This window comes from Panthera pardus, unplaced genomic scaffold, assembly GCF_024362965.1.
Source record: "Panthera pardus isolate Hobbes unplaced genomic scaffold, ASM2436296v1 HiC_scaffold_16, whole genome shotgun sequence".
NCBI classification, from domain to species: domain Eukaryota; kingdom Metazoa; phylum Chordata; class Mammalia; order Carnivora; family Felidae; genus Panthera; species Panthera pardus.
Genome location: NW_026526721.1, coordinates 128,259,068 through 128,274,939, shown reverse-complemented (window position 1 = coordinate 128,274,939; position 15,872 = coordinate 128,259,068). Strand labels below are relative to the sequence as shown.

At 41.0% G+C, this 15,872-nt stretch overlaps 1 non-coding gene across 1 annotated transcript; it reads left to right on the top strand.

Moving 5' to 3' along the window:
* Positions 1–15,248: 15,248 nt before the first annotated feature.
* Positions 15,249–15,355, top strand: LOC128777565 (U6 spliceosomal RNA). The gene has a single exon (XR_008422783.1). It is a non-coding gene; the product is annotated as a U6 spliceosomal RNA (small nuclear RNA).
* The last annotated feature ends 517 nt before the right edge of the window (positions 15,356–15,872 follow it).

Sequence of the window (15,872 nt, the reverse complement as noted above, 5' to 3'; positions counted from 1 at the left end):
CCCATTGCTGGTGTTGTTAACTTTCATCAGTTGGTCAAGGTGGCGTGAGTCAAGCTTCTCCACTGCAGTTACTGTTTCCCCCTTTGTCATTGATAAGCATCTCATGGGAAGATACTTTGAGACCATGTAAATATTCTGTGAGTCTTCAAACTTTGCCCCACTGGTTTCAGGTTGCGTATCAATTGATGATTCTTGCCTGGAGCATTTATTACTATTACGGTTGCCAAATGGTGATTTTTCAGTTCCATCACTTCTACATTTTCAGGTGACCTTCTCCTGGAAGAAAGAGTTTTCCTTTCTCCCCTATTTGTTTGTTTGAATATTTATATCAGGACTTGTGGAGGGGCTAGAGCAAGACAGGGATCTGTAGGAGGCTCAGATAGGCAGGCTATCTGTGTAGGCCGCCCTGCCCCTGGGCTTTGTGACCAGCGTGCCCAGTGATGTTGCAAGTGTCTGTTGCAGAGAGAGACGCTGTTTAGAACCCCGCGAGCCACAGTGAGAGGATCGCAGTGAAGTCCCCCAGAGCCTGAGAAAGGCTATGCCCGCCATTGCTGACAACCGTTCTCCACTGATGAGCAGCCCCTGGGTTCCCCACGTTCCCTGGATCTGGTGGGCCGCACAGACAGCTTCAGGCCACCTACTCTGCACCTGGAAGGCAGATCTGTGGGCACTGTGCGAATGGCTCGCTTCCCTGTAAACTCCAGCGTATGCCAGCACGAGGGAGCAATAGGGGACACCACAGGAGAATGACAGGGAAGAGAGTGAGGCCAGGGTATTTATCCCCTGCCCTCCCTGCACCATTACCACAGGCTGGCCCCCTACCTAACTAAAGCTTTCACCTCATCAGGCAGCCCTCTTCACCCAACTCTGTCTTTTTGAGTCTGCGACTGGCTCCTTCCACTCACCTTCCCAAACCTAGAGGTATGACAGTGCCCCATTGTTCCCAGGCTGGGATACTGCACCACTTTATATGATCTCTGCACCCTGTACCTTTGTTCATAACCCATTTATCGGGCCCTACTCAAAGCAGCCAGGTAGAGCGTGCCTTCTGCTCAGTGCCAAAACTCTGGTCACACAGACAACTTTATCAGGAAGTTGCACAAGCTGGCCTCGTAGGGGTTCACATAGAACGTAGGGGGCCCTCGTAGGGGTTCACCATAATGGAGGAGGTCTCCTTATATAGGAGACTCCTTCCAAACAGGTGGCTGCTTTAGTTGACCCTAACATACATGTAGGTCACTCTTCTAACATTGTCACTTGAGCAACATTAAGATAGCCCTTAATTTTATTTTTGTTTATAATCGATGCCCTTATTATTTTTGATAGAACAATACATGCTCCAAGAATGAGCCATATGGTTATCGTGTGCCTCCTGATGATACACTGGGAGGGACAAATGTCTGTCCTATGCTATTCCCACCAAAAAAATGCATGGTCCAAACCTAATCATGAGAAAACATCAGACAAACTCAAATCGAGGGACAGTCTGTGAAATCACTGACCTATATGCTCTAAAAATGTCAAGTTTATAAAAGACAAGGAAAGACAGAGGGATTGTTCAGATGAAAGAGAACTTAAGAGACGTGACACCTGAATGTAACCCACACACCTGGGTTGTATCCCAAGCCAAAATTTTTCTTTTTTCTATAAAGGACATATTTGGGACAATTTACAAAATTTTAATAAGGTCTGTAGGTTAGATAACAGTATTGTATCAGTGTTTACTTTCTGATTTTTATAATTGTACTCTAGTTACCCAAGAATATGTTTGCTTTTACACCTGGGGTATGTAGGAGTAAAGAAACCGTCCTGTCTACAACCTATTCGCAAATGGTTCCCAAGAAAAAAGAAATACACACACACATGTGCACACACTCAAAATGATAAAGCAAATGTGGTAAGATATTAGTATCTGTGAAATCTAGATAAGGAATATGGAAATTATTTGTACCATCCTTGCAGCTTTTCTGTTGGTTCACAATTATTTAAAAATATAAATCTAGGGGCCCCTGGGTGACTCAATCGGTTAAGCATCTGACTTTGGCTCAGGTCATGATCTTGCAGTTCATGAGTTTGAGCCCCCCATTGGGCTCTGGGCTGACAGCTCAGAGCCTTGAGCCTGCTTCAGGTTCTGTGTCTGCCTCTCTCTCTCTACCCCTCCCCTGCTCACACTCTGTCTTTCCTCTCTCTCAAAAAGAATAAGCATTAACAAAAATTTTAAACAAAAATCTAAAAGCCTTCTCATTATAGAAATCTTAAGCCACACCAGAAAGTTCAAATAAGAAACAGTAAATCACTTAAAATCTCACCCTGCAGAAATACTCTGCGCTAGGGTTTGGTGATCATTTGTCCAGCCCTCTGTCTATGCCCACAGTGGGTGAGAAGTATTGATCAAAAGAGATCTGTTAAAGAGAGGCACCCGGAACAAATTATATGTGATTAGGCTCAAGCTACACAAGCTGCTTTTTTGAAAAGAAAAAAAAAAAAACACTGAGGTTTTAGTTTAATTCCACATGAACTTAAAAAAATGATATTGAAAGAAGTACTGAACTTTTGATAAATGCTTTTTTCACCTCAAGAAATATTAGTTGCTATAGGATTCTTTTGGGCCCAGAGTTAAAAATAAATAAATAAAGATAATAAAAACTGTTAAGAGGTTGGAATATTATATATTACTTTTAAATACATGTTTGTTTTATATATAGTATCAATTGTCCCTGTACTAGAACACATGTAATTATTAACACAGCTACACTTTCTTTCTTCTTTCCCTCTTAATGCTCCTTTTTTTTTTCTTGCTCACATCATTTTTACTTTATCAAGATTTATAGTATTCCCATTCCTTTCTGCAACCATAATTCCTTTTATGATTTAGACTTGGTCCCCCTATATTTATTTTTTTCTTCTTTTTTTTTTTAATTTAAATTCAAGTTAATTAACTACAGTGTAGTCTTGGCTTCAGGAGTAGAATTCTGATTCCTCTCTTACATATGACCCCCAGTGCTCAACTGAACAAGTGCCTTCCTTAATGCCCATCACCTATTTAACCCATCCCCCCAATTACCTCCCCTCTAGCAACCCTCAGTTCTCTGTATTTAAGAATCTCTTATGGTTTGCCTCCCTCTCTGTTTTTATCTTATTTTTGCTTCCTTTCCCCTATGTTCATCTGTTTTATTTCTTAAATTCCAGAGATGAATGAAATCATGTGATATTTGTCTTTCTCTGGCTGACTAATTTCGTGTAGCATAATACACTCTAGTTCCATCCACATAGTTCCAAATGGCAGGACTTCATTCTTCTTGATGGCTGAGTATTATTCCATTGTATATATACCACATCTTCTTGATCCATTCATCAGTCGATGGACATTTTGGGCTCTTTCCAAACTTTAGGTTATTGCTGATAATGCTGCTGTAAACATTGAGGTGCATGTGCCCCTTCGAATGAACATTTTTGTGTCCTTTGGATAAATACCTAGTAGCATAATTGCTGGATCGTATGGTGGTTCTATTTTTAATTTTTTGAGGAATCTCCACACTGTTTTCCAGAGTGGCATTCCCACCAACAACGCAAAAGGGTTCCCCTTTCTCTGCATCCTTGCCAACATCTATTGTTTCCTGAGTTGTTAATTTTAGCCTTTCTGACAGGTATGAGGTGGTATCTCATTGTGGTTTTGATTTGTATTTTCCTGATGATGAATGATGTTCAAAATCCTATAGGAGAAAACAGACAACAACCTCTAGGCAAGGGAAATAAAAGCAAAATTGAACTATTGGGACCTCCTCAGGATAAAAATCTTCTGCACAGCAAGGGAAACAATCAACAAAACTAAAAGGCAACCAATGGAAAGGGAGAAGATATTTACAAATGACATAACAGATAAAGGGTTAGTATCCAAAATCTATAAAGCACTTACCTAACCCAACACTCAAAAAATGAATAATCCCATGAAAAAATGGGCAGAAGACATAAATAGACACTTTTCCAAAGAAGACATCCAGATGGCTAACAGACACATGAAAAGACGTTCCCTTACATTTAAATGAACATGAGTACTTTTACCACAATATTGTAGTTCCTGAGCTCTTTATTTTCTTTCATCTCTTGGTTGAATGGATTTATCTTTAAGGAGTTTTCCAAAAAAGGCTGATGGCTAATGTATGCCCCACTTCCTGACTTTTCTCAGGTGTGAACATGTCCGACTGTCTCTGCTATATTTTAATAAGAATTTGACTAAGTACAATGCTCCTGGGTTGCACTTGGTTTCCCTCAGCACTTGGCAGACATGGCCTCATCATCTCTTGGCTTTGACTATTGCTGTGAAAAAGTCTGAGGCCAGCCTCACGCTTTACCCTACCTGCTTCTTCCTGGACACCTGAGTAGTTTTTTCTTCATTTTTCAAGTTGTTAAAGAAACCAGAGGGTAGATGTGCTTTGATTGCCATCATGTTTAATCAGTTTTCCCAAGTGTATGATATGCCCTCTTTGCCTGAAAATTCTATTCTCCTTTCATCTCAAGGCAATGTTTTTGGGTTATATCTCTGAGTGTTCTTTCTGTTCTGTTTGTTAGAGTCTCTACTTCAAAGCCATCAAAGGATTGCCTTTGCTCTTCTCTATGTCTGTCATTGTCTCTCTAGTTTTTAAAGTCTTTTTCTCTCTTTTCTCTGCATCCTCTCAAACCTCTCCACCAACATTTGACTGCCAGTCATGTCAGTTCATGACCGCATTGTTTATTTCATATCTAATAGCGTTAACTTTTCTTTAGTCCTGCAGTATCCTCTTCAACCCATTTTGTTGTCTTAGCTTATCGTCGCATAGGTCTTATTGTATGCAATTAATATTCTGTATGTTCTCCTAGTGCAAAGCACTTATGGAGAATAACCCCTGTGTGGGTGTTATTTTCTTCTATACAGATATCTTTCTCTATCATTTATTTTCAAATTACTTATTCAACATATATTTGAGTGCCTACCACTGCATGACAGCGATCTTTGGCAGCGCCACAAACAGAGAAAGAACTTGCTGTCATGGCACTTACATTGTGTGCATGTGCCTTTGCACATACATGGTACATGTGAACTAGGGGTTTGCGATGATATGCTTACATTGCATCTCATCATTTTACTAATGGTTAAGCTGAACGGTGCTACCCACGTCCTTCATCTCTCTAATGAAGTGAGATTGAATTTTCCTTGACATGTATTGTTTTCCCATTATCTGGAACCAGTTTGAATTCCCCTCAGAGCTTCAGATTAAATTACCCATGTTGATTCTAATCCACTTTTGTGGAGCCTGAAGATAGAATTGCGTGATTAAATTTATGGACTTTAACCTTACAAATGTGAATTCAGTTTGTTGTCATAACAAACTTTTCTTTATAAATTTAATTTTTAACTACAAATTATATAACCACATTTTCAAAAAGTTGGAAAAGAATATAGTCACCTATATATGACTCTATTGGAAAACTATTCTTGTGTGTGTGTGTGTGTGTGTGTGTGTGTGTGTGTGTGTGTTGTTTGCGGGTTTATTTGTTTGCTTGTTTTTATTGTTGTTTGAGTAACTGGATCATTACCTAAAAATGAAAAAGCTGAGGGAGCCAATAGGATAAGCCATGGTCTCTATAGTAACCTACAAGAACATTCATCATATAACTCTGGAAACTCTTTACTGACTGCTTAGAGGCAAAGTACTAAGCTTTTTCTAACAGTTTCACACAAATGAGCAATCCTAAAGGTGTTCCATATCCTAACTGTATTTCATGACAAAAATAACCACACGCATGGCTATAATCCATTTCATTTGGGATAATTTCATTTGGGTCCAAACCGGAAATATGGCCTCCACCTTCTCCTTTGTCTTCCTGTCAGTCAAGAATCATGTTAGTTTCTCAGGTGGAATGGAAAGGAATGATGTCAAGTATCCAAAATAAAGAATTTCCTCTCTAGATTGTCTCTAAAACCCAAGGAGAAGGCAAGAGGGATGACCTTTAACAAATTCAATAAAGACAAAATTGCCTCAAGCATCCACAAAGAAATTTTTCAAAGGGCATTACAGATTCTCAAAGGAACCAAGTACAGAATGATAATACCAACTCAGATTAAAGAACACTTCTGCATCCAAGGAGAAAACATATCTCTGAGTTTTCTGGCAGCCAGTGAAAAAAAGGAAAATAAAATACATGTCATATTTTCTTTGCCTTAAAAATGTTTTCCAGACGATTGGAAGACTCAAAATTACCTCCTATTTTTGAACACTGAAAAGACAATTTTTACATGGATCTGTATGTATAGGACCATGAACAGTGGAAGAGATGATATTCTCAGTAATGTTTTTTTTTTTAATGTTTATTTAGTTTTGAGAGAGAGAGAAAGAGAGAGCCTGCAAGCAGGGGGAGTGGCAGAGAGAGAGGGAGGCACAGAATCCAAAGTAGGCTCCAGGCTCTAAGCTGTCCACACAGAGCTCGACGCCGGGCTCGAACTCATGAACCATAAGATCACGACCTGAGCCAAAGTTAGACGTTTAATCAACTGAGCCACCCAGGCGCCCCCCTCAGTAATAGCTTCAACCAAAAATAAGGGGAGATCTACTTATAACTATTTTTTCTATGATCCCAAATATGAAGACAATATAGCAAGATGTTGTTTCATAAAGCCAGTGCCACAAAAGTCATTCCTAAAATTTCTGTCTAGATTCATGAATCCATTGTGCGATTTTCTTCTTACTCAGTGTTCTATTTTCCACTGCTCCTGCCTCTGTACATTTTCTCTGATTGTGTTTCTCTCCTGGGGATGAAAGCATCATCTGTTATAAGCCATTGTTCAACAAACCATGTTGACAGCCAGAACAGACTGAGTAAGCTGTCATCAGAGGCAGGTCCTGGTGAAAGCAGGAAGCAGAAACCATTCTTCCTTTGACACTCTCTCCTTTCCATGGCCTTTAGATCTCCAAGCCCCTGAGGGTCCTCAGTGCTGTCTGGGCTTACAACTGCCCGCTATGTCCTGTGCAGGTTCACCTCCAATATTGCCACAGCTTTAAGATTACCTCTTCTTTTTATTTCCTATCAAAACCTCCCTTTCCCCAGGGCTGAGTGCAGCGTCAAAAGGAAATGATGTATATCAACTCAGGTTCAGTTGGAGAAGCCGCACCACATGAACTCAGGAATAAGGGACTTGGAATTAGACCTTACACAGTGATAGGAGGAGCTGGGAAGTGCAGGTTGGAGAGGAAGAGTGAGATCAGAGAGTCACCAGCCTGTCCATCTGAGAAGCACCATCTGCTGCCAAAGTGGGATGCAAAGGGGAAGCTGGTAAGGAAATCTTTAAGGAGCTATTGCTTCTGTCGGCTGTGGGAGGTCCACAGCCAAGCATCTGGTGACGGGCCTGGGGCTGCCGTTGGTCTTCAGGGTCAGCACTTGGATAGATGAGCTGCTCTCAGAGTATAGGAAGACCAGGACAAGAGGAACCCGCTGGCACTTCATCTGTCACTGCATTTAACCACAATGAGAGTCTAAAAGGCATGGCTGCAGCTTCTCTTCCATCTCCCAAATTTTATGCAGGTTCCTCTTTTGACCAACTCTAACTTGAAACCATCCAGGAAAAAGGATTTGGAAACATTCTTCCCAATTTAAGTTGCTTGCTGGATACATTTCTTAACTTTCTCTCCCCTCGCCATTCAGTTGCGTAGAAGATGCAGCCATTTACCCTGTGGCTTCAAAAGCCCCGGCCACCACCACCAAACCACCCCTGCCACATCACCGAAGTCTCCACCACCAGCCACACCACCCTGGAAAGTGTGTACTCGAGACTGAGAAATATGGGCTTTCTCTGGATGCTCAGCTAATCAACCACTCCCCTGCTTCAAAAGATCAAAGGCTCCCAACTGCTCTCAGGATCAAGTCCAATCTCCCTAACCTAGTTTTCAAGGCTTCTGTGGTCTGGGCTCACTCCCCTTCCCCTGCTTTGTTTCCTATCACTCATCACCCACTTCTGCCTCTGGAAGTCTCCTTTCCAGCACACTTCCGTGGGTCCCTGACTCCCCTGTGCTCTTGCTGTTTCCTCACACTTCCTCGTGATGTTTCTTCTTCTCTGCCCTGCTTCTTTGCCCGAAGAAATCTTCCATAAGCCTCAAGACCCAGCTCACATGCCTGTCATATCCTTGAAGTATACCCCACCCTTCATCTCTGTATCATGAGTGCCACCTTTTTCACTTTGCATTACCTGCTGGTGTTTTGTTGGACTTCCAGTAGACTGTGAGATCCCCATGGCACACCGTCAGAGCCTACCCCAGCCTTTCTCCTCTTCCTACTTGCTAACATTAAGACCGATCGTATTGGGGAGGGCGGGGGGAGTGGGGGTGGGAATCATGAGCAGGCTAAACCAATCACGGTGACCCCGTTGTCTTTCGCCAGGGAGTGATCTAAGGTCGGGCACATGGCTCAGTTCTGGTCATTAGTATGTATAGAAAAGTTTGCCATTCCTCACTCTTTATGCACCGTGTGAGGGCACAGCAAGAAGGCAGCCATCTGCCAGCCAGGGAGAGCCCTAACCATGAAGTGAACCCTGAAAGCCTTGATCTTGGACTTCCAGTCTCCAAAACTGTGAGAAAATAAATTTCAGTTGTTTAAGCCACCCAATCTGTAGTAATTTGTTATAGCAACTCAAACTGCTAATCGATACATACTTAGATAGCTAAGACTTACTGAATGCTTATCATATGCCAGACACTGTTCTAAGTATTTTTAAAGCACCAATTCATTTAATATTCACAACTTTCCAGTGAAGTAGGTACAAGTACGACCATAGCCATCTTAGAGGTAAGGAGTCTAAGGCACAGAAAGACCGAGAAACTCACCCCAAACCACAAAGGTGATAAATAGCAGGGCTGGGGTGTGAACTGAGGTCGTCTGGCTCCCGAGTTCACACTCAGTCACTATGTTCTACTGCTTCTCAACAGCTGGCCTGGGTATCTGGTTCACCTTAAAATTCTCAAAGGCCAACAACGTGCCCAACACATGTTAAAGCATTTGTTAGACCCTGATGTGCCAGGCGTCTGCCATGCTTTGTTAACAGTCATCTAACTTCACCCTTACAACAAGCTTATCAGCAGGGTGGCTGATGTACCACCCCCACACACACACACAAACACACTGGCTGAGGGGGCTCCTAGTACATGGACTTTCAGTTTAAAACAGGGACAAGTTGGAGCACCTGGGTGGCTCAGTCAGTTAGGCGTCTGATTCTTGATATAGGCTCAGATCATGATCTCATGGTTTGTGAGTTCAAGCCCTGCATCAAGCTCTGTGCTGATAGTGCAGAGTCTGCTTTCAATTCTCTCTCTTTCTCTCTCTCTGCCCTTCCCGTTCTCTCTCTCAAAATAAATAAATAAACTTTAAAAAACAAAAAACAGGGGCAAGTGGGTCACCCCACCTAATCAGGTCAGTTCATAATTGCATTATGACTTTCATTGACCTAGATACTTTTTCTTCTTTGGAGGGCCCCTCCAACCATAGTAGATTTTTGTGGGCCCCCCAAAGTTCATGTTTTTAATGATAGAAGAAAAAAGATAAAATAGTTTCCTCAGGGGCACCTGGGTGGCTCAGTCGGTTAAGCATCTGATTTCGGCTCAGGTCACGATCTCACGGTTGGTGAGTTCAAGTCCTGCATCGGGTGAGCTTGAGCCCCGGGTGGGGGAAAAAAAAACAAAAAACAAAAAACATGAGCCCCTCTTTGGGTAAGCCCTGCTTCTCTCTCCCTCTCTCTCTCTCTCTCTCCTCTCTCTGCCCCTCACTCACTTACGCCCTCTCTCTCCCTCAATAAATAAATAAATAAATAAATAAATAAATAAATAAAAATTAAATATTTTTTCAATGCTGAAGGTTCATTTTTATTCCTTCTAATTTTAAAAGAAATCAAAGCATCTTAGTGAAGGTCCTAATAATATTATGTGCCCTAGTCGTGCCCACGTGCCTCCTGGTCCTAATGGATGCACTGGCCCCAGGTCATAACCTAACATAACTGCGTTTCACAGAGATTTTAAGTAATTGGCAAATATTCAAACATCTAGAAAATAATGGAACCAGGATTTGAACTCATGCTGTCTCACTCCAGAGACTGTACTCTTAACTGTTGTATCAGTGTTTTCAAACATTTAAAAAAAAAATTTATTACATTTAATTTATTTTTGAGAGTGAGACAGAGCACAAGTGGGGGAGGGGCAGAGAGAGAAGGAGACACAGAATCTGAAGCAGGCTCCAGGCTTTGAGCAAGCATTCAGCATAGAGCCCTACATGGGGCTCAAACCCACGAACTGTGAGATCATGACTTGAGCCGAAGTCGGACACTTAACTGACTGAGCCACTCAGGTGCCCCCAAATATTTTTGATGGTGACCCACAATAAGAAATAAATTTCTAACACAATACAGTATACACACACACAAATACAGCTGAATCAAAAGTTTCACATAACAATATATTTACCCTTCTACGCATAATTCACATTGATGTTTCTATTCTACTTTATTTGGTTTTATTTCACTTTTGTATTTTTATTTTATGTCTTTATGTTTATTTGCTTTTGAAAGAGAGAGAGAGAGAGAGAGAGAGAGAGAGAGAGAGATGGAGCATGAGCAGGAGAGGGGCGGAGAGAGAAGGAGTCACAGAATCTGAAACAGGTTCCAGGCTCTGAGCTGTCAGCACAGAGCCCTACACGGGGCTTGAACTTACGAATCATGAGAGATCATGGCCTGAGCCAAGGTCAGACACTTAACGGACTGACCCACCCAGGCCCCACTTTATTTCACTTTTTGAAATGCCAGTTGCAGCCCAACAGATTTCATGACCCATCAATATGCTCTGACCTAAACTTGAAAAATCTTGCACTCCACTGTAATTCCATTTAATATTTTTTGAATGAATGTCTTAGGTGTAGGGACAGGATAGGGACATCACCCAATACAAATATTTTCGGTCGAAAAACTGTCAGTTTGGGGGGTACCTGACTGGCTCAGTCAGTAGAGCTTGAGACTTTTGATCTTGGGGTCAAGTTTAGTTTTTTAAAAAATTTCAGGGGCGCCTGCGTGGCTCAGTCAGTTGAGCGGCTGACTTTGGCTCAGGTCATGATCTCGCGGTCCGTGAGTTCGAGCCCCGCGTCGGGCTCTGAGCTGTCAGCACAGCTCTGTGCTGACAGCTCAGAGCCCAGAGCCTGTTTCAGATTCTGTGTCTCCCTCTCTCTGACCCTCCCCTGTTCATGCTCTGTCTCTCCCTGTCTCAAAAATAAATAAACGTTAAAAAAAAAAAATTAAAAAATTTCAAAGTCTCATTCCAAATCTCTGTACTCTGTATCACCCCATATTGCCTACATCCAAAACAGAATAAATCTTTAAGAAAAAAAAAACTGTCTGTTTTATCTGTCTCTTTAACAACTGAAATAACATGAAAAGGAAACACATGTTTAGAAAGACAATGCCAGTGGTTCATTAAATATATTAAAGTATCTCCTTCCTAAAAAGAATGGAATGTGGTAAGAGCTTTGATTTTATACAGTTTTGACTTGAATAAGTCTTAACATTCCGTCCTTCTTCAGCAGTTTGTAAGACTGAAAGGTATGAAACCATGCTTCAGAAAACTCATGAACCCAGGGGCTAAAATGAGACAGTTCAATCTCTTAGGTCTATGTATGCCTACTTCCTCCTTGATTAATCAAACATGAGGCGTTCACTGGGTTTCCTTAATGGCGCGTACTAGAGGAAAAAGTGAATTTCAAGCTGGCTGGGTAGATAATAATTGTTGCTAAACTAGACATAAAATGCAGACCAGGCAATGTAAATATACTATTGGGCTCACTTAAAATCACCCTGATGCCTGTATGACTTCTGAACAAAGATGCTAGTGCATAATTAGATATTCTCAGGTGACACTGAGGAGCTGGCTCTCTGTCCGTCTACATTTGGGGACTAGTCTTGATAATGAAAAACCTTCATTCACTGGGACCCTCTGATAACCAGTGGTACACTCAATGTCTAGACTGGCACGGGCATCAAATAACAATTGGTCGATAGTGGATGAATAAAGGCCTGCATGAAGGAAGGAAAGAATGTCGGCATGATCTCAAATCAAGGAAGTTCAGACCAAGAAGCTATAAAACCCAAGCTCTCAAAGTGGGGCTTAGAAAAGGAGGGGAAGCAAGGAGAGGAAAAGGAAAGGACAGTTGAAGACATAGGTCACGTCATAGTGAGAAGAGTTCAGAACTGGCAGGCAGGGGGTATAGGATCTGACAATTTATTTTTTAATGTTTGTTTTTTGAGACAGTGCACCAGCAGGGGAGGGGCAGAGAGAGAGGAGAGAGAGAGAGAGAGAGAGAGAGAGAGAGAGAGAGAGAGAGAGTGAGAGAGAGAGAGAGAGAGAGAGAGAGAGAGAATCCCAAGCAGGCTCCACGCTGCCAGCACAGAGCCCGGCACTGGACTTGAACTCACCAACCATGAGATCATGACCTGAGCCAAAATCAAGAGTCTGACGCTCAGCTGACTGAGTCACCTAGGCACCCAGGTTCTGTCAATCTTGGTGTCTAACTTGCTGTATGATTTTGGCCACAGCCTTGACTTTTCTGAGTCTTGGTTTCCTCAACTATAAACTGAGTTATCTCTACTCAGTGACATTAAATTTTCCTTTCAGCCCCCAAATTTCAAAATTCTCAGATCTGAACTGAAAGCCCTGGCAATGGCAGGCTATGCATGCCACAGTTAAGGATGGAAGGCAGAGAGAAGTGAATTTCCTCTTGGAATTTTGGTGTTAGAAAGGGGTTCTCATGCCCAAGGATGTTGGGACCTACATTTTCACTGGTGGCACTGCTTTTCTGGGGCTGGGGTTAGCAATCCCTCCTCCTGCATTAATTTGCTAGTTACTCTGAGGAGAAGCCCCAGCACACACTGTACTTTATGTTCCTAATTATGAGTACATTTGATAAATTTTTTTATGTGCATGATCTCATTTTGTCCTCACAGCATTCTGTGAAGTAAAGACTATGCTTGATTATGCTGCAGATGAGTAGAGAAAGCTTCAAGGCTTTCTCTTGAAATGGCCCACCCTAAATCATTCAGGTGGGATGTAGTAGAGGTTGGATTTGAACCCAGATATATCTGCCTCCAATTTTCATGTTCTTTCTACAGCACCAGGCTGTACAAGTCTCCTGATTTGCAAGAAATAAGCCCCTCCCTCCCCACACATTTTGGCCTAACAGGAGGATTAACATATATCCCACCGGATACTTTTTATTTCTTTGTAATTTATAGCACACTTCTAAAAATGGATCTAGGGCAGCTCAAAATATTAAAATACATACTATAGGACAGTTTTTAAAATTAAAGGATATACGTAAATAAGTGCACACACACACGAATGCAGATTTAAAAAATGATAACAACTGAATAAGGTCTATAGTCTACTTAACAGTAATGTACCAATGTCAATTTCTAGCTTTGTTGTTGCTACAACTATAGAAGCTGTCTCCTTTGGAGGAAGGGTTCACATGATTTGGTACTATCTTTGCAACTTCCTGTAAGCCTACCTTATTTCAAATGACAAGTTTTAAATTATATAAACAAATAATAAAAAGATTAAGGGGAGGTCAGAAATAATTTAGATAAGAAATAATGTAGATGAGAAATAACCTGGGATCACATGCTGGGAAGTGCTAGTCCTCCACCCCAAATCTTTCTTCTCCCTGGGCACTGAAGCTAGACCTATGTCCCAGTCGTCTTTGGAGTTTACAACGGTCATGTGACTGAGTTTAGCCAATAGAATGTGAGGAACGAATGGGTACCATTTGCAAGCTGGTCAAAAAAAAGCCTCCCAAAGGCTTTCTTCCCTGCTCTTTCCCTGTGTTAAAAGAACACAGATGCTAACCAGAGTCTAAGAGTTGGTATAACAAAGGAGAAGCCTGAATGACTAATTACAGTGGGAGAGCTGCCCACTGACCTTTCCACCTTGGACTGTTACTTGCCTATTACTTGCCCCAAGAAATAAACTTCTATTTGTTCAAACCATACACTCTTTATGATTTCCCCTTTACATTCTTACAACTATTGAGGACTCAAAAAGTTTTGTTTATGTAGACTATATCCAGTGATATTTGCTGTATTAAAAATTAAAATTGAAAAATATTTAAAATACTTATCAATTCCTTTAAGAAGAATAGATCTAGGGACACCTGTGTGGCTCAGCTGGTTAAGCATCCAACTCTTGGTTTCAGCTCAGGTCATAGTCTCATGGTTCCTGAGATCAAGCCCCACATGGGTTAGTGTGGAGCCTACTTGGGATTCTCTCTCCCTCCCTCTCTCTCTGTCCCTCCCCCAGCTTCTGCTTGCGTATGCACTCTCTCTCTCTCTCAAAATAAGTGAAATAAACTTAAAAAAAATAATAGATCCATTACATATTAACATAAAAAGCATTTATTATAAAAAATAATATCTTCTAAAATGAAAAAAAATTTTACATTTTTATAGATCTCTTTAATTTCTGGTTTAAAATAGAAGACAGGCTAGATTCTCATCTCTGCTTCTGCATTTGATCTGTGAGATAAATTGTTTTTGTTTAAGTACATGAAAAAACCCAGCATCACACAGATACATGATTGAAAAAAGAGGAATATTTTAATAGATTTTTTTCAGATAATTGTGGGTATTTTTCTTTATACTACATCTAAAGTCTACAAGTGATAGTTTATTAAAAGTTAATTGCAATATAACATCTGAAATCATATCAATGAACTTTTCATATTCTGTTAAATTAAAATCCACAAAATAAACTTTTTGTACTCTGAGTGGATCTTTTACCCACGCATAATTTTGTAACATCATTCATTGGTCATTTAGAAAATGGTGATTCACTGAGCTATGCATATCTTCCAAATGTTGACATATGTTGTTACACAACATTTTATTTTATTTTATTTTATTTTAAAGTAGGCTGTATGCCTAACGTGGGGCTTGAACTCACAACCCAGACATCAAGATTCACATGCTCTACTGACTGAACCAGCCAGGAACGCCCATATTACACACAATATTTTAAAAATCATATGTGTTAATATCACCACCAATATTATCAGAAAAGTCTTTAAAGTATTTGGGAAGATGTAAAGTTCATAATGGCAGATATTAGTTTTCCAAAATTCTAATTATCACTTAAACCCTGAGTATTATCACTGGCAACAAATGCTGTCATTTGTTTTCCTTAAAATAACAGATTTGGGTGCTCGCTTCGGCAGCACATATACTAAAATTGGAACGATACAGAGAAGATTAGCATGGCCCCTGCGCAAGGATGACACGCAAATTCGTGAAGCGTTCCATATTTTTTACTGATGCATAGGGGCACCTGTACCCCAATGTTTATAGCGGCACTCTCAACAATAGCCAAATTATGGAAAGAGCCTAAATGTCCATCAACTGATGAATGGATAAAGAAATTGTGGTTTATATACACAATGGAATACTACGTGGCAATGAGAAAAAATGAAATATGGCCTTTTGTAGCAACATGGATGGAACTGGAGAGTGTGATGCTAAGTGAAATAAGCCATACAGAGAAAGACAGATACCATATGGTTTCACTCTTATGTGGATCCTGAGAAACATAACAGAAACCCATGGGGGAGGGGAAGGGAAAAAAAAAAAAAAAAAGAGGTTAGAGTGGGAGAGAGCCAAAGCATAAGAGACTGTTAAAAACTGAGAACAAACTGAGGGTTGATGGGGGGTGGGAGGGAGGGCAGGGTGGGAGGGAGGGCAGGGTGGGTGATGGGTATTGAGGAGGGAACCTTTTGGGATGAGCACTGGGTGTTTTATGGAAACCAATTTGACAGTAAATTTCATATAT